At 45.0% G+C, this 19,509-nt stretch overlaps 1 long non-coding RNA gene across 7 annotated transcripts; it reads left to right on the forward strand.

Moving 5' to 3' along the window:
* Positions 1 to 6,945: 6,945 nt before the first annotated feature.
* LOC110343187 lies at positions 6,946 to 14,654 on the forward strand. 7 transcript variants are annotated; one of them, XR_005874028.1, is made up of 8 exons: positions 6,946 to 7,608; positions 7,958 to 8,996; positions 9,552 to 11,644; positions 11,760 to 11,957; positions 12,206 to 12,438; positions 12,721 to 12,890; positions 13,164 to 13,409; positions 13,933 to 14,654. It is a non-coding gene; the product is annotated as an uncharacterized LOC110343187 (long non-coding RNA). The 7 variants fall into 7 exon arrangements; XR_005874026.1 differs by lacking the exon at positions 12,721 to 12,890 and having other exon boundaries at positions 9,552 to 10,245; positions 11,592 to 11,644; XR_005874029.1 differs by lacking the exon at positions 12,721 to 12,890 and having other exon boundaries at positions 9,552 to 9,789; positions 11,592 to 11,644.
* Positions 14,655 to 19,509: the final 4,855 nt, after the last annotated feature.

A 19,509-nucleotide genomic window follows, 5' to 3' on the forward strand; every position in this document is an offset into this window, starting at 1 on the left:
GGGAAAATTCAGATGCTCACGGCTCTGTGTGTGCCTGATCCATCTGCATCTTTCTGCCCACTGCCAGAAATGATTTGCCCCCATCCTTTTGCTGTTGGCACTGCCTGGGAATATTTGGAAAATCTCCCAATCCTCCTTTGGGTGCTTCCTGTGTCTTTTCCATAGTCTTTACCTTTCCTTCCGTATTTGGTTCTTCTACCCCGAAGCTCCTGGAACCTTGGTTTCTGACTATTTTCAATAACAACTACTGAGAATAGGTTTTATAAATAAATCCATAGGGTGGTATACTTTTTCTGATAAAGTACTTGTATCTTATCAAATAAATAAAGTAACATTTCCTGAGTTCCTAATGCATTCCAGCCTTTGCTGCAGTGGGGAATTTTTATCCAATTAGACAAAGATGGCAGAAAGGCCAGGTCTCCTGCACCCCACACAGGCATGGCTTCCTCCTCTTCTCACACAGGGAGACCTATCTGTTGCTTCCTCATGGGCCTCGTGCTGGTCTCCATCTCCAAAGGTCAGTCTGAGAAACCCCAGCACCTCTCTGTAGATTTCTTTTCTTCCCATAAACATCCAGTTTCTTCTGTTGTCATCTTCTCTTTTCTTGTAACATGGCTGTTCCCTAACAAGGCCTCTGCGTCATAGACTGAGGCATGGGAAAGACCAGTTTGTAGTGAGGCTTGCCTTGTTCACAGATGGCCCCTTTTAATCCCAAAGCACCTCCTATAAGCATTGGGACACGATACTAATCCACTCATAATATCCATCCATATACAATACCACATTCTACTCATGATATCACCCTTCCGTGATAATCTAGTTGCCTGCAGGTGTTCATAGGTTCCCACGCAACCAAATTATGCAAGGACTTGATGACATAATACAGACCTTGAACAGAGCTCCGCATGTCACATAGCAAGCACTCCACCCAAGTCCTGTCTCTTGCCATCACATTCCCTTCAGAACAGACACTTGATCTACTTTCCTTCATGCCACCTCCATTAGCTCCAGCCACTCCATTACTGGTGTCCCACCCTCCACCCCAACTGTCCCTTATCCCTCATTTCATGGAGTTTCTATCAATGGATAGATCCAGAACTATTTTAAGAATTCATAGTTATACTGTCACCAATTGTAATCACATGCCCAGCATGTTTAAGCATGGGAGTTCTGACAACAATGGCATCTTAGGCACTGAGCCAGTTGGAGCCTCCAGCCTTCACCTTGCTTCCTGTCACTTAGGATTCTGTGAGATGGCACTGGACACCACAAGATCTTGTTAGGCCTGGTTTGTCTGAACTGTGCTGTCATTGGAAATGTAATCACCTGAGAAATCAGGGAATAGTGCCTCATTAATTCCAGTCCAGATGTGATGCCAAAAAGGCTGGCGACATTCAGATGTGATGCTCTAAACAGCTACTTAGGATGCCTGTCTGCATCTAAGGAGAAAGGAAAGAGATGCAGTAGCTTGTCTTTGAGATCCTAAAAGTAATTTATCACAACATAATGAGAGTCAGAGGGAACTTGATTTTGTAACATAAAACAATAGTGACATATAAACCTTCAGAAAGGGTAGGAAAGGCACGTTAAGAAGGATTGCTTTGGGAACATTTATTCATAGCGTGGATGTAGAATAATGCACAATTACAGTTTAGAAGACAGTTTAGTCAGCAGAGTGCTTGCCTTGAGGCATGCCTTTAGTAAGCATGAGGGCTTGAGTTGGATCATCAGGACCCACAGTATTCTAAGTAGTGGTGTGCTTGCAATCCCAGAGCTTGGGATGTGGAGACATGCCAAGCCCTTGGGCTCACTGGCCATTAAATCTAACCTACTTGGTGAGCTCCAGGCCAATGAGAACCCCCCTGTCTCAGAAAGAATAAGGTAGATGGTGCCTGGAGAATCATACCTGAGGCTAGTCATTGTCTTTACACTCACACACACACATGTACACACATGGAAACATATACAAGTGAGTGAGCACAGACACTCAAACACACAGAAATGTGTTATTATGGAAAGACAGATAATTTCTCAGGTACTTTGTCTCCGTATGTCTCTTCCTATTTTCCTTTCTTTCCCCCTTTTTCTTTCTCTTTCTCTCTGGTGTGCGTCCTCCTTAATATATGTAGTGGCATCCATCTATTGCCATTTAATGTTGTTTATTGAATGAGAAAACAAAGCAGACCTGCAGAAACATAAGCCAGGTCACTGATGGACTTCTCATGCCTGGCCACGCTCCCAACTCACTTGCACAGGATCCAATCCTAGATTCATCCTGTGTGGTGTAGCCCTTAGGACCAGGTGGGCAGCATAGCCACAGTCCTCGTTTTTTTGTCTTGAATATAACTTCTTGCAAAAAGCATAAAAAGTAGCTGAGGAACTGTTTGACCACCACCAACAAAACCCTAAAATCTCATGTACAATGAAGGAGTTGCATAATTTTCAGATCATTTGCCATACACCCCATGTCTTGGTAGGGAGGGTGGGGCACTTATATGGAGGCTAAGAACTTGAGAAGACAATCAAGTAAAGCTTCTGCCCTGACTGTTACTGCCTTGGTGTCAGTAGGACAGGAGATGCTCCGAGACAGGTCTAGTTTAAGTGTTTAGAATGCTCAGACTGAGTCAAGACTGAGTTGGCTAGTACCTCAAGTGTAGAGAGAGGTTTGTTTCCAGTGGCTTTGAATGGTGGTACATTCCATGAGTTGTTTGTTATTTAGAGACATATACTAGGACCAAGATCATGTGTCATATCCCCAATCTGATGGCTTAATATCTCTTTCAAATATCCAGGTCTTCTATATTTACCCCGGGGGCCCTATGTAGGGGGAAAATTCCCTAAACCTCTGGTGGGGCTGCTGATACAGCTAAGTGGGCAGAGCATTTGCCTGGCATACTCGGTGCCCTGGGTTTGATTCCCAGGTCCACATAAACTGGGTGTGGAATTCCACATGTATAACCCTAGGACTCCGTTCCAGGAAGCATCGCCCTCCTCCACTCACCTCTGCTATCTGCCCTGCTGCTTATACCGACAGTGTCTAAATATCTTATACACTCACCTTCCAAGAATGTGCCTCATAGGCCAAAACCAAGGCAGGTTTCTGAAGGGGTGGGTTCACCCAGCTATGGATCCAGGTACCATTGGGATTCATTCTGCTTGCCCGCTTGTCTCTTTGTGCTGATTGCTGACATGAGTTTGTGAGTGTTCTGATTTTCTCCTTAGCCGAGTCTCTGGCTAACCAGAGGCATTTGCAGGTGATGTGCATAGACCCCGTTCTTTAATTTGGGGCTTGGACATCTGCCATCCATTTCATCCCTCTCTTGTCATCAGTGGTGTGCAATCAATACAAATAATATTCAAAGGCCTTTGGCTATAGGCAAGTGATGCCAGCATAAATCAATGAACTATTGAGCTCTATGCCACATATCTGGATACCGTGTAACTCCATTTCTCTGGCTCCCAGAGCACTCCTACAGACTCCAAGACTTAGTTTAGAAATCTCCTTGCCTTTCCTAACTTAGCTCATAATGATCTCAGGCAGAAATTTGGACCTCTGGGGAAAGATAGTTGAGCAATGAGAGTTATGGGGTTGCCTCAGCCTTGACAAAATCTGGACTGTATGTAGTGTGACAGAATGTAGTCATATCATTCTAAAAGTCATCTGTTTGACCTGCCAGGATAAGTAGTTCATGTTTCTTTGCGTTAGACTTGGCATTCATTCCACATTTCTGTAGTAAGGGCTAAGGCGATGGCATGTTTAGTCAAGTGCTTGCTTTACAAGTATCAGGATCTGAGTTTGATCCCCAGAATCCACATAATATATTTAGGTGTGTTGTTAACCCAGCACTTGGGAGACAGAAATAGTTATTTTCCTGCAGTTCTCTGGGCAGCCAGAGTAGCCTGCTTGGTGAGCCATGGGCTAGAGTAAACAAGATGGACTGCACCTGAGAAATTATTTCCTCAACATATGTGCACAAGCACCTGAGTATACAAGTGTACACACACACACACAAACACACTTTACACATAAACACAGCAAACATGCATGCACACACACACACACACACACATATATATGTGCATGTACACACACACACATGGGAATTTCTGCAGTCAATACATAGGAATATAGATTTTAACTGTGCTTCTTAAAGATTTTGGTTTTAATTAAATATTTGTGCATTTAATTAAACCTATAATATATATATGTATGTATATGAACTTATATGTTTCTGGGAAGGGGAGCATGTGCACATGAGTGTCAACATCTGTAGAGCCAGGAATATTGTATCCTCTGGAGCTGGAGTTATAGGTGGTTGTGAGCCAGACATGCGTGCTAGGAACTGAACTGGTGTCTCTGTAAGAGCAGTCTGCTATCTTAACCACTGAGCTATCTCTGCAGCACTCAGGAATCTAAAGTGACATATTTAGGGGTGGCATGCCCTTCACTCCATTGCCAGCAACTATGAACCAGGGAAGAGCTTCCAGCCTGGGTGTATGGTGAATGAATGGGGAGTCACAATAACACCAAGCAGTCTCTGGGATTAGCAGGAGCTGAGGAGGCCAAATGGTCTTAGAGCTTCCATGAGCCTAGAGAAGAAGACAGGAAGAACAAGGACCAGAAGAACCCCACACACAAGATGGGCAGAGGGTACCATCTCTACACAGCTACAAAATGGCAGTTGGATTCACATTCCCACTGCTTCTAGAGACTTTAGTATAAGAAAGTCAGCGCTCACAGAGCATAAAAGGCTCTGCCTGCTTCTCTTCAATATCAGAAAATATCCCTGCCCATCTTTTCTTCTTTTAAATTGAAAATGGATTTTTTTCTTAATATAAACTTTGATTACAATTTCTCTAAATCCATACCTTTTCTCTCTCTTTGCTCTTTGTGAACACAACACCATTTGTACAAGTACTGAGATCAACAATTGATAAACGGAACCTCAAGAAACTGCCAAGCAAGGAGTATGTGGTTTCAGGCCGTGGGGGTGTTTTCACTTTAAAAAGATGTATGACCTGATCTTGACAAGGCTTAAGGACCGGACAGAGGGGGTAGGTGGAGATCAAGAATTCAGGTAAAAAGCAAGTAAGAATGGGGGCCATAAGGCGAACATGTGCCTTGCTGTTTGAGGGAATGACAGCAAGAATAATAGCAAGGTGTTGAGAACACACGGATCACCTGTCACGGTCAGTCACCGAACCACAAGCTCCTTTCTGTGGTTCTGAAAGGATCCACTCACTTTTAGCAGGGCCCGAAGTCCAGTCAAGCACGCACAAGGCCGACCCTGCTGAGTTAGCAGTTAATTCTGTGAGACACTGCTGTCTCAGCTTCAATGACGAGTCTGGGCTTTACCAAAGGTCTGTAAAGCAGTTAATTAGGCTCACACACTTAGAATGGCTTTGTCTCTAGGTCTCCTCCTCCTGTTGGACTTGCATGGAGGGGACCCTGGTTGTATAGACTCTGTTAATTGCATTTCAACCTGTGGCTTGTTCCTCAGTTAAGCATTTCATATAGGTAGCCGCATATTAAGTCTCTGTGACCCGGGAATCTTCTGGTCACTCTGAGGTTCAGGAGGAAAGAGGAGAAAGCTACTCCAGACTAGAAAATAAATGTACATTTTCTCTCTCAGTTCTCGGTTTTGGTTCTGGTCGCTAGGTTTGCTACTGATAGGTAAGACAGGATCCACACATAGAAACTGCCCCTTCATAGTAAACCACTTAGGTTGTAGATGTGTAGATCAGCAGAAGAGGTACATGTAACCCCCTCCCCACCAAAAAAATCAATAACAAAAATCAGATAAATACCATGGCAATAAAAGCAAACTGATAACACACACAGAGGAGAGGCACTATTTCTGCATCAAAACCTTTGCCTGGGGAAGCAACGCCTTATTTGAAAAGATATTTTGAGTATGCTTTGTTTGTGACACTTGATTTATTGTGCTTTATTTTATGCAGAATCAGTCTCAGTCAGCCTGAGCAGAGCCAGCATTTCCAGGGGGTCCTAAGTTTCTAACCATGCCTGCGTGGAAAGTTTCTCTATACCTACACACATATGTAGACACACGCATATCCGTGTATGTGCACCCTATGTGCAGGTATACACACACGCAGGCATGCATGCATGCATGCACACAAGAATGCTTAGACATGCTTTGCAATTCAGCACCTAGCCTTCCTCAGCCTCTCAACCACTCCCTGACTCTCAGCATTTATAATCAGAAGGGACAGTCCCTGAAACTCAGCTCCACTGGAGTCTGTAAGCAGGCAAAATTCCCCTTGAAGTCTTTGTCTCACCTCTGGCTCGCTTCTTGCCCCTGTTAGCACACAGGCTGATAACCCAGCCATGCCATGTGATGGGTCTGTCATTTCACACCAGGGGACTTTTGCAATAGGGACTTTGCCACCGAACTTGACCTTCCTCCTGAGAAGAATTTCCATGCTGAGATCCTCAATTTTCCTCTTTTTTAAACTATTTGAGCACCAACCAGCAAACTGCTTTCTTCGTACTTTTAGGGGGAATCCCAAAGAAAACTCAACATTTCATACCCGCTTACACTCTGACCACCTTCGCTCACCATGTGATGTAACTCGGCAAATACAGCCCCCCCCCAACATCGTTCTTATGACTCAGAGAAGATGGGATAAGATTCGGTTCTCCCCTTCAGCCATCCAGCCTGACTGTCAGTGTGACCACTATCAAATCTAACCCGTGTGGATACACATGAAAAGCTCAGCTCAGTCCCCAAAGACCAACCAGACCTCCTTCCCTTTATTCCTTCCCTCCATCTGTCCATCTTTCTTTCCTTCTCTTTCTCCCCTGTCTCTATTTCCCTCCTTCCTCTGTCTCCTTTTCCTCCCTCCCTCTCTCCTTCCCTCCCTCTCCCCGCCCCTCCCTTCTTCCCTCTTCTTTTCCTCTCTCCCTCCTCCTCCCTTCCTCTCCTCCCCTTCTCCTTTTCCTCCCTCCGTCCTCCCCTCCCTCCCTCCTCCCTTCCCATCCTTCTTTTCTTCCTTATTTTGAGATGGAGGTCTTACTCTGACACCCCCTTCCCACACGGATTTTGAATCTGTGGACATAAATGTGATCCTCCTGCCTCAGTTCCTCTGACCCTGGGAGTACATGCATGCACGCAGCACAGCCTTGGTCTCTCCTTTCCAAGATGTCCCCTCTGCTCTTTGTCTCTGCCTATTTTCCCTGCCAGTAGCAGCCACTGCCTCTATTTGGCATCCACTTTCTATGAGGTCATCTTCACACCACTGGCTATTCCCTTCGGCATGCAAGCTCGCCGGCAGTGACTCGATGTTTACGACCGTACTGGCCTATGAGGATCATGGTGTGGAAGAATGAAGCCTTGCTGGCGCCAAGCTAAGTGTAGACAAGTTCTTGGGAGGGGGACAGGGAGAGGGAGCCAACAGTAGGATGATGGGGATACCTGTGTTGGGGGAGAGACCTCTCTTCAGTCCTGGCATGACATCTAGTCCAGACAGGAAGAAAATGACATTCATGTTCAGTCTAGCTCGTGCTATTGCTCGGAGGAGGAAATGGAGCCGTCTTGTTCACAAGCCAGGACAAACACATTCCCTGTAGCCAGCGCAAAGTATAAGGTATGTACAAGGACAGCTCTGCAAGAGAAACGTCTAATATTGCTCCCCGGGCGCTGAATACAGCATGTGCACTAAAAATCCATCTTTCTTCTAGAATGAGAAAGAGCAAAATGAAGTCCCCCTCGATATGGGTTGGGGGCTGTGATGGTTAATGCTGTCAACTTGACAGCATCTGGGATCACGGCTGGAATAGCATGTGAGCATATCTGGGCCTGGGTTTCCAGGTTGGGTTGAAGAAAGAAAACCACCCCTGAACACGGATGGTACCGTTCCATGCACTGTGGGGCCTGACTGGGCGGAAAGGAGAAAGCAAGCTAAGTGCCATCGTCCGTCTTTCTCTGCTCCCTAGTGCAGGCGCAGTGTCACCAGCCACCTTACGCGTCGGCTAGCACGCTTTCTCCACCACGAGGGACTGCATTCTCAAATGGCGACTGGAGAGAACTCTTCCTTTCTTCAATGGCCTTTACCAGGTATTTTGTTACAGCCACAAGAAACTGAAATAATGCAGAGGGGGTGGTTCTGAGGGTAAGAATGAGCAGGCAGGCGGGTGAATCAGTGAGATGTTGCAACCATCTCTAAGACCAGTGAGATCACATGTTTTGTCTGCACCGCAGCTCACGTGTGCACAAGCATGAGACACAACTCATAATTTTGTCTAGAATTATAGTTTCTTCTCTGGCGGGGAGGGGTCTTCTGACTTGATGAAGGGAGTGATCTCTTGGAACCTCATCATTTCTAATCCTAATTCAGTCTGGTCATTAAACAGCCTCTCTAGTTGACTATTTAGCCATCAAATGTGTAGATAGTAATGACACTGTACCCCTCTTTGTGAGTTGGTAACTTCTGAGATATTTTCAGGGATCAGTGTTTCTGGTGACAGTAGGACATTCCATGGTCCCTAAGCTCATTTGGTTGCTAGAGAGAGTGGTGGCTACTTACTTTGTCATCTGTGTACATGTATTAGTCTGGGTCACTGAGCCATCTCTGAGTGGATTGATTCATGGGTCTGACAATACCACCCAAGAATCAAAAGTGACATCAGAAAATAATCTCTAAATTGTGTTTTATTTTATCCCCTTGTTTGGGGGGATATGACCCCACATGCCAGGGTATATGTGTGGAGGTCACAGGGCAACTTGTAGGAACTGGTTCTCTTTCCACCATGAAGGTTCCAGGGATGGAACTCAAGTCATCAGGCTTGGGAGCAAGCACTTTGTCTTGTGATCCATCTCACTGGACAGAGAGCTGTCTTAATATTCCTGTCACTGAACCAGGTAGTGCGAACTGAGAGGGTTCTCCATTGCCAGGAGGACTCTGCTTTCCCTTGGGGTACTTACAGGGAGAAGAGCCTGCCAACTTCAACACTCCTCAGCATGTTTCACTCTAAAGTAAGTAAAAGTGGGGTGAGTATGTAGTCTCATGGTATTCCAACACATCTAGCAGAATTTTTATATTTAAAAAAGAATAATTGAGCTAGGAAACCAAGCATGTCAGACAGATGAAAGCACAGCTGGAGTATGCAACCAGGAACCAAAACCCTTTCAGAGAGGAGCCTCTGTGCTTCACAGGCACTACCCCATGGAAACCATGGGTCTTTCTGAACCCACACCCCTTGGATGGAGGAACAAGTGCTTATACAACCGGAGGAAACTGTTATGCAAGTTGTAACTGGCAGGACCTAGACTCAACACATTCCTCCAACTTGTTACTACACTTGGGTTTAGCCTCCTTCAAACCAATTTCATCACAAGGACCATGTGGTACTCATGTTCAGTCATGGCAAACCCTTTTTCCTGGTGCCTCCAAAGCCAATGGTGTCTATTGTGGGGAAAAATCACCACTAGGAAGACATTGTTCTCCTAACAGTTGTGTTTCATACTCAAATGAGTAAAAAGTGAAAAATTATAATGTGCTTCAACGGACTATTCTTTCCTTATATCTAGACCTAGTGATGCATCCCAATAAAGTCTCCACCCAATATATAGTCATGCTGGCATCACAGAAGCACAAGCTGGTACTGCCTGCTCAGCACGGTCCCAATCCTTTTTCCATTCTGATGAGGTCTACTCTCCATGCACTCCTAAAAGTCAAGGAGTAAGCATCAGGACATTGTTGGATGCTTGTACATAGTTGCTGAATCAAAACTTCACACTTGTCTTTGAAGAACAGAGGGAAAAGTCTGTAAGTCTCACCTATTACTAAATTGTCCCTCATCAACAGCAGGTGGGGAAGTGTGCTTTAAGGGGACCCTGCAGATAAACACATCAAGGTCCCTGTCAAGACAGGCGGCATTTGAATCTCTGGAACCCAAGCTAATGCTGTCTCAGAGGACTTGGAGTTAGTGGGGCATTTATTGCACAGCCAATGACTTGTAAACACACCTTGTCACTACATGTGCTCAAGCAATTACTGGACAATTATACCTGCAAAGTACCTGGTAATTAATAGAAGGAGTCTTGTGTGGGCTGCCATTTGGGAAGCAGTGGCTATTCTTTCACTTCACTGGAATGATTACGTCCTCTGGAGAAGACCTAATGCCTTCAAGAAGCAGTAGGCAAGGGATCCACTTACAAAGTAACTGAATTACACAGAGGAGATAGCTCTGACTTCAAGACAGAGCCAAGCAGTTCTTCCCAGGTAAGGAGAAAGGTATGATGAGCGAGAACCATGCCCACAAATGCCACAGTCCAGGTGTACATAGGGAGCCGACACTTAGGAAGCAACCATAGGGCTTTCCAACAAGCAAGCACCCATGAGAAGAGATCTGCCAGGCTCTAGGCCCTATGTGCATTGCTTTCTACATATGGACTTGTTTCATTGTCAAGCTGTAAGAAAAACATTATTAACATTATTTTAAATATTTATGTATTAATTTTGACTATGGGTATGCACACATGTCTATGTCTCTGTGTGTATGCTCACGTGCGAATGCACTGTTCCCCGAGGCCAGAAGAGGGTCTCCTGGAGTTGGGAGTTGCAGATCACTTGAAGTGGATGCTGGGGACCAAACTTGGCTGCTCATGTGAGTAGCAGGCTGTCTTTCCTCCCTGCTACTTTCTCCTACTACTGATTTATACCCTGGGCTCCTGATATACAATTCCAGGCGAGTGAAATTTATCCATGCACATAGACATTGAAGTACAGTTTTACTTGTTTATAATCTACAGCCTTAGTCCATGTATGTAGCTAAAACAAATGGTGAAAAAGGAGGTGGTTTTTAAATCCTGAGATCTGGAAGCCCAAGGTTCACGTGCTGGCTGATAAAGGCGCCTGGGACGCACTCACTTCCTCATAGATATATGTCTGCTCACGTGGAGGGAGACATAAGAGTCTCCTTTATGAGAGCACCAGCCAATTGTAGGAGGGTGCACGCTATTGACTTTAATCACTTCCCTAAGTGTCTTCACGGAAAACTTCCACCACCATAGGAACCAGGGTTTTAGCATGACTTTTTAGAAAACTGTGGGACATCTGTACACTGTGAAGATATATTGGTGGGATTGGTGAAGTAAAAAGCTGAATCATCAATAGCTAGACAGGAAGTATAGACGGGACTTCTGGAGAGAGAGAGAACTCTGGGAAGAAGGAGGGCAGAGACTTTGAAAAAGCAAGAGGGACAGTATGGAGATGGGGTAAAGCCACATGGCAGAACGTAGATTAATATAAATGGGTTAATTTAAGTTATAAGACCTAGTGGGACAAGCCTAAGCTAAGGCTGAGCTTTCATAATTAATAGTAAGTCTCAGTGTCGTTATTTGCGGACTGGTGGTCCAGAGAAAAAAGCTTATGCATGTGCCTTTATTTATACTTGTCCCTCAGCCGAAGGGAGGTGCTCTGGCTGACTGGACTGTGAGATGTTGGTGAATGAGTTAGCCATCATTCCATTGATGATACACTTATAAAATATCTCATTCCCTCTCCTAGGACAGAATGAGAAAGAAAAAATAAAACATGAGCTCATATCTGCTGTTACTGTCTCCCAGGGTGTGTCCCAGATGGAAGAACTGGAGAAGCCCATAGTGTTGGTGTCTTCAAGGTAGACAATAAAAATATAGTACTTGATCTGAGCTAAAAGGTGGACATGCAGCTACTCAGAGACACAGCTTAGCTTTTCTTTGTTGACTCTCCATAAAGTGACGTTTGCTTTACAGTGGGCAAGGGAGCCTGAAGAAGGCCAGCTCATGTGGCTGAAGGTTGAGGAACTGGGGAGCTGTTTGACCACGTGGTTTTTGTGTTGGAAGCAGAAGCGTTAACACTGACTGACTGTCTACCTGGTCCCAGCCCCCACAGCCGCTGTTCTGTGAATCACATCCCGTTCTAATTCAGCAGAGCACAATCAGAGTTTAAAGGTAGGAACTTGGCCGTGAACATATGGGCCAACCTCTAGGGCAGTGGTTCTCAACCTTCCTAACCCTGAACCCCTATCGTACAGCTCCTCATGTTGTGGGGACTCCCAACCATAAAATTACTCCATTGCTACTTCAAAACTTCATTTTGCTACTGTTGTGAATTCTGATGTAAATATCTGCATTTTATGACTGTCTTAGGAAACCCTGTGAAGGTCCACATGGTCTCCTAAGTGGTTCTTGTCCTCCAGGTGAGAACCACGGCTCTAGGGCAACTCTGGGGAATGAAGACTGGATTCCTGACTTCTTAGTATAATAATCCAGAGTGGAGAGTATCAAGAAGGCCAGGCAGAGACAAGAGCCAGCAGACCCAAGAGCTTCTCCACTCTGCCAGGCTTTCCTGTCCCAGAAATACAGCAGAAGCAACAGGGGACAGAAAAGGAAGTGTTATAGAGCTGGTGAAGAGACCCGTGGAAAAGGCATGGTAAGAGCTAGTGAACTGACTAATAGTTTTCTTTAAATTATGTTTGACAGAACTTTGAGCAGAAAAATTAAGCAATTTGCTGTTGCCATTTTTCAGCTCAATGTTTCTTGCCGTTATCACCACCAGTTTATTTCCACAGCAGAAAGCACATACAGAATGTTCTTCTCAGTTAAGGAATGCCTGGAGAAAATGAGTTTGGTCCTTCTTTGCACATGCCTGATCCTAGTTGTCTTGTAATGTCTTGATTGAGATTTGTCTCAGTTTTGCCCAATGTCTCAGCAGAAGGAGGTCCTGAGACAAAAATTAGAGTGCAGAGGTCTGCTCATAGCAGGATTGCAAGAGCTGAGCCTGGTGGTGCAAGCCTAGCATCTCAGGACACCGGGACTAAAAGGAGAGGCCTCAAACACAACATCAGCCTCTGCACAGTGTGTTGCAGCCTGCCTGACCACACGGTGAGACAGTCTAAACACACAGGCAAAGAAAACAGATAGCCTCGGTAACGGTGGCAGAGATGTGGATGGGGACAAGAGACAGGGAAGAGAGGACGCCCATAAAGATGGCTATCCACCGCTACTGTGGGCAACTGGCGGGCAATACTGCTGGAGGGTTCCACGAGATGTGTTTCAGCGGGCACTGCCAGAGGGGAAGAGGAAATGGGGTATTGACACCAACTCTGTTACCATGGGTTGGGTGTGCTCCTGAAATGGACATTAACTCTCTTGCAGCTGGCTCCCTTTAGATAGGGAAACCTGCCTCTGGTGACAGGGGAAACACAGGCGCTGATGGATGAAAGGTGATCTTTGTGCTCTGACATGAAAAGGGCAATGATGATCGCACAGAAACCCCGCATTCCAGTCACATCATGAAAAGTTGGTTCTCCACCGAGGCTGTTTGTGCTGTTGACTGTCTTGCTCAGTGCAACATTGCTGACTCCTGCTTTAGTGTCCCTCCTGTGTGGTGCTTACTCTCTGGTAAGGCTGAAATTTGGGGAAAAGATTTATCAAAGAGGGGAAATGCTCTTAATCTTCTTAAAACCCTATCCACGGCAGGTCATCCGTAGATTGGATTAAATGGGTTAAATTTGTGCGGCATCAGTCGGATCCCAACAAAAATTATAACTGTCTACTGAAAAACACCCTGGGCTCTGGACAGAGCTGCTTTAGCTTAAAAGCTGACCCACATACTGGCTCTCTAAGGCCAGTGGGCATTGTAAGTCCTTTTAAAGATCTAGATCCTAGTATCCCCACCCAAGCTTGGAGTGTCAAAGTCTGTGCTGGTGTCCTCCATCAGTGCTCACTGAGCACTGTGCAAGTTCTCCGGAAAAGAGCAAACAGCTGTGCCTCCACAGGCTCCATATCGCTATACAATATGAGTCATTCCCCAGCTGTGTCGGAAGTTTCTGGAAGGCATGCCTATTTCTCGTGGGTCTTTGTACTTACCAAGTACAACCTTTAAAGTTTGAGGATGGTCAGTACATTTTTATTCCATTGATAGATCCAGAAAAGAAATAAGCAAAACAGCTCAAGATTTCACTTAGATGCCTATAGCTCAGGTTCATGTGTGATGCTGTCTCCTGGATCATCTCCCAAAACATCACCGGGTTTCCGAGGAGACAAGGCTGGACAGAGATGTTAAGTGCTGAAGCCGTTGCCCATAGGATGGAAAGAACAGATGTCAGTGAAGCAATGACTACAAACAAGAGAGGAGGCAGGAAGGCTTCAGCGGCTTGAGGGATGTCCCTTCGCTCTTGAACTTTGAGCAGACACTGATGGACACTACCGACATGGCAAGGCTGTGTTGCTAAGAGAGTGAATGGTGGTGCCGGGCACTGAGTTTGGAAGGGTACTCGGAGTCACTGGGTACACCTTTTTCACTTTCAGAGAATATGGAGGTTCACAGAAGTACAGTGACATGTTCACAGTTATGTAATGGTTGGTGGCCGGCCACAGAAAGGCGATCACTCAGGAAGACACTGCAGTGTTACCAAGCATCCTTTTCTAAGGTTCACAACGAGTTTCCGTCTCTTAAATATGAATACAACATGCCACATAATCATTGTAGAAGTCATTGTTCTGTGAACGCATGTTTCACAGAAGCATCCCTAGACCACATACTCAGAGTGCCTCCTCAAGTTTGAGTGTATCATGAATACTGCCAAAGATTGTAGACTGGGCAGTGGGGGGGGGAGGGGCTAATAAAGGTTTGTTCTATATCCATTCCTTTTTTATTCTTCAGTTGTTTATATTATAGTATATGTCCTCAGTGATCATCTGCCTGCTCTACCACTCAGACAAATGCTGATGTATATAGCAACTTATTCGTCACACAATGTGAGCAATACTCTTTGTGAGAGCAGGATGACTTAACAGTCAAAACTGTTGGCACCATAAATTATGGTGGAATGAAATGGTAGGCCCAGGCAATGAATGTTCAGAAGCAGGGGGGGCTTCCTGGTGAAGCAGGTTTGGGCTTTACCATAGCCATGGGAGTAGGAAGAGGGAAACCTACAATTTTAGGTAACTACTTCAGGCTGTCAGTGTTTAAGATCCTGGACCACACATGAGGTTGAAAAGGAGGCCTGTCTTGTCCTTTTTATGTTCCCCAATGGGCAGAATCAGACTGTGTGCATTGCAAGTTGAAAATGTAGTGCCATAGGTGAGTGTTACCTTAGGTAAAGCATTAATTAAATCAGAACTATAAACCACAGCACCCAGTTCCCCAAAGGCTTCAGGTAGAAAGTCATTCTCGGCTGGCACAGCGACAGGGTTAGAAACTTCATGAAGATTTATGAGAACTGTAAAACCTGCTACAATGATTAAATGAGAAAATATAAAGCCTCCTACTGAGTGGCAGGGGAGACAGCCGAAATGATAAATCTGCCGAATAGTCAAGTCGACATCATATTGGAAGACAAATTGAAAACATCTGACTGAAAAGGTGTGGCTACAGATGAGTAGCTGTGACAAGCTCTTGGTTAAAACAGTACAGCAGAAGTCGCAGATCACTACATTTGATGTCTCTGTCATGTTGCCAAATTCTAATGGCCCAAAAAGGATAATTTACCATAGAAAAACGTATGAACTGGTAACAACAACCAAAGGCTGTGCATGTAACATACACAAAATAAAAATAAAGCCATACAAACACACCTGAAAACAATAATTTAAGAAGCAATCTACTGTAAACATTTCTAAATAGACAGCCCCTGAGTTGAATGGCAGACTCATCATTGAAGTTTCCTTCAGAACAAAGCTTCTCAGGTACTCCTGTTTCTCCACTCTGAGGTAGCAAACCAAGGTGTGAAGGGAAGGAGAATTTGAAAGATGCACACCCTCCTCAGCACACCACAAGAGCCTTTTTCCAAGAGAGGCTTGGAAGAAAAAAGAAAAAAAAACAAGCTAGCTCTCACTCGTCTGGTCTGGACTAGTACTAGTTTCCCGGATGTTGTAATGAAATACCCCGACAAAAGCAACTCAAGGGAGAACGGGCCTATTTGGGTTTACTCGGAGCAACACATTCTGTGATGGAAGGAGGCGCGCCCGAGGAGCCGGAGGCCGTGAGGTTCACACTGCACCCCCAGAAAGAGAACAAGACGTGTGCTGGAGTATAAACACCCAAGAGCCGCCCTCAGTGACCTGCTTCCTTCAGCAAGGCTCCACCTCCTAAGGGTCCTGAAGTCTTTTAGAGCCACATCACTGGCTGGGGAGCAATTGTTCAAAAGGCATGAGCCTGTAAGCCACGCGCGTTGAGGCCGCCACCCCATGCCCATCCCCATGCCCCCCTGCTCCCCTTGGCCGTTAGCGGTCATACAAACCACATTCTCTGCCCACAGTTATCAGGCCCTGACTTTAGCCCACAGGCCCTAGGGACGTGCAGCCGCAGAAGGATGCTGCCACCTTCTTTTCCTCGAGAAGATATCTAATCGACAAGTTTTCAAACAGAGGAAGGGGAAACCAGAGGGCAGGTGCGACAGCAGACAGCAAATATCCAGTTAGCAGTAATTACTGAATAAGAAAACATGTAGTTCAATATAACAATTCTGCAAACCCAGAATCAATGAACTCACATAAAAAACAAATTAAAGGGCCAAGATGAATAGATAAAATAAGTCATCAGTCATCTTTTTATTATGAACTCATATGGTATGGTTTGGACATAACCCCAGTTTTTCAGTAACTGAAAACATAAATCATTATTTTCAGCTCAAAAGCAACATAGTATTTACAAAAATATGCAATTTCATAGAAACCCCCAGTATGTAAACTCATGCTCAATTCAGTGAGGTACAATGGTACAGAAATATTCTATTTCAGAATTTATCAAGTGGCATTAAGTAAGCACCTGCTCCTGAATTTACTTATTAAATATTTAATATAGGCTTATAGGCCTTGAAATATTATCAAATCGCTGGTTTGGGCAGAAAGGATGAGAGTAGGAACGTGTGTGTGTGTGTGTGTGTGTATGTGTGTGTGTGTCTGTGTGTGTGTATGTGTGTGTGTGTGTATGTGTGTGTATGTGTGTGTGTATGTGTGTGTGTGTATGTGTGTGTGTGTATGTGTGTGTGTGTGTATGTGTGTGTGTGTATGTGTGTGTGTGTGTGTGTATGTGTGTGTGTATGTGTGTGTGTGTGTGTGTATGTGTGTGTGTATGTGTGTGTGTGTATGTGTGTGTGTGTATGTGTGTGTGTGTGTGTATGTGGTGTGTCTGTGTGTGTGTGTGTCTGTGTGTGTGTATGTGTGTGTGTGTGTGTGTATGTGGTGTGTCTGTGTGTGTGTGTGTCTGTGTGTGTGCGTGTGTGTGTGTGTGTGTGTATGTGTGTGCAATCCTGCCAATTTGTAATTATGGCATTACAAAGTTCAGAAGTTCCATTTCCAGGGAGGCCAAGTTATCTTCATTTTATATTAATAACCATAGATGACAACAGTCACTTCCTATGCTTCAAAGGAAGCCTAACAGACGTTGGAGGAAGACAGTGGGATTGGGGGTGGATACAATCCAAATACATTGCACACATTGTTAACATTTCAAGGGATAAGTTTTAAATTAGTTTTTAAAAAGACTGGAGGCTGACCCTGGTTGTCACTGACGAACAAGGAGAACCCGGCTCATAAAGCAGAGTCTGGCTGCTCAGCACTCTTCCTCCTCTTTTACCTCATGATGATCTTGTTGTTCCTAGTCTGGGCAATTCACCCAAGTGGCATTCTCTTTTTTTTTTTTGATTGGATAATGTACTCGCAACTTAAATAATAAGAGTCAGGGTGTAACTTATATGCATATTAAAGATACGATTTTTCTTTTTTGTTATTGTTTTGTTTTTTTTAGCATGATACATTCTTCCCCCTTCTAGGAACATTGTGAATTATAATACGCTTTAGAAATCTCTCCATCTTCTGGAATAACTGGATGCTGGCATGTAGAAGACTGCAGGTAGATCCATGTCTATCTCCATGCACAAAAACTTAAGTCTAAATGGATCAAAGACCTCAACATAAATCTAGCCACACTGAACCTCTTAGAAGAGAAAGTAGGAGATACTCTTCAATGAATTGGTACAGGAGACTACTTCCTGAGCATAACACCAGTAGCATGGACACTGAGATGGACAATTGATAAATGGGACCTCCTGAAACTGAGAAGCTTCTCTAAGGCAAAGGACACAGTCAACAAGATAAAACGGTAGCCCACAGAACGGGAAAAGATATTCACCAACCTCACATCTGACAGAGGACTGATCTCCAAAATTTATGTCCAGAGTTCTACAAAGATAACCCCAACTAACAATCTAAGCAATAGTGGAGAGGCTGCCTTAGATGCCTTTTCCCTATAATGAGATTGATGACTACCTTATATGCCATCATAGAGTCTTCATCCAGAAGCTGATGGAAGTAGAAGCAGACACCCACAGCTAAACACTGAGCTGAACTCCAGGAATCCAGTTGCAGAGAGGGAAGAGAGATCAGCAAATGGGTCAAGACCAGGCTGGAGAAACCCACAGAAACAGCTAACCTGAAGAAGAGGGAGCTCATGAACCCCAGACTGATAGCTGGGAACCAACATAGGACTGATCCAGACGCCCTGAAGAATGTGGGTGTCAGTTAGGAGGCCTGGGCAATCTATGGGGCCTCTAGTAGTGGATCAGTATTTATCTCTATTATACAAATGGACTTTGGGAGTCCATTTCACATAGAGAGATACTCTCTCAGTCTAGACACATGGGGGAGGGCCTAGGCCCTGCTCCAAATGATATGGCAGACTTTGAAGATCCCCCATGGAAGGTCTCACCCTCCCTGGGGAGCAGAAAGGGGATGGGATAAGGGCCGGTGTGGGCAGGGGAGGAGAGGAGGGGGAAGGAACTGGGATTGACATGTTTCTAATTTAAATAAAAAAATAGAAATCTGTCCATCACATAAAAAGGAACATTCATGAGCCACAAGATGAAGAAGCAATACAGCCTGGAGTTAGTATGTTAAATTAGGAAGCAGGCTGTGACTTAGACTTGAAGTGTACCTCAAGAGCCCTGTATTAAAACTGCGTTTCTAGCTTCAGGCCCTGCTGGGTGATGGTGGAACCTATGAAATGGGATCTTAGGATGCTGACCCTTCTCTCTCTCTTTGCTCCCTGGCCACCCTAAGGTGAGCAGCTCATGCATTTCCTACCTGATGCTCTGCCTCACCAAAAGCAGTAGAACCAAAGGACCCCACACAGAAACCCCTGAAACCCTGAGCCAAAGTTAACCCTGTCCTCCCTGTAAGCCGATCACCTCAGGGAGTTTGTCAAAGCCGTGGCAAGCAGACCAGAACATGACTTTGTGGAGTTCATCTTTCTGGAAGACAGCCTTTGAAATAAAAACTAGTGTAGAGGAAAAGCACTTTCCAGTGAGAAGTGATTGTGAGCAAGGACCACCTACAAAGCCTTGCTCCCTGGCTTGGGTGTAAGGAATGGATATGAACGGGGTAAACGTAGAGGTAACGTGTTAGTTCTGGAGAGTTGCCAAGGACTGCGTGGCTCCTCTAGTTAGTGTAGCTAGAGACCTAGCTTTGTTCTGCTTTATCAAAACAATTTGTGAGCGGG

Source organism: Mesocricetus auratus, unplaced genomic scaffold, assembly GCF_017639785.1.
Source record: "Mesocricetus auratus isolate SY011 unplaced genomic scaffold, BCM_Maur_2.0 Super-Scaffold_100676, whole genome shotgun sequence".
Classification (NCBI taxonomy): domain Eukaryota; kingdom Metazoa; phylum Chordata; class Mammalia; order Rodentia; family Cricetidae; genus Mesocricetus; species Mesocricetus auratus.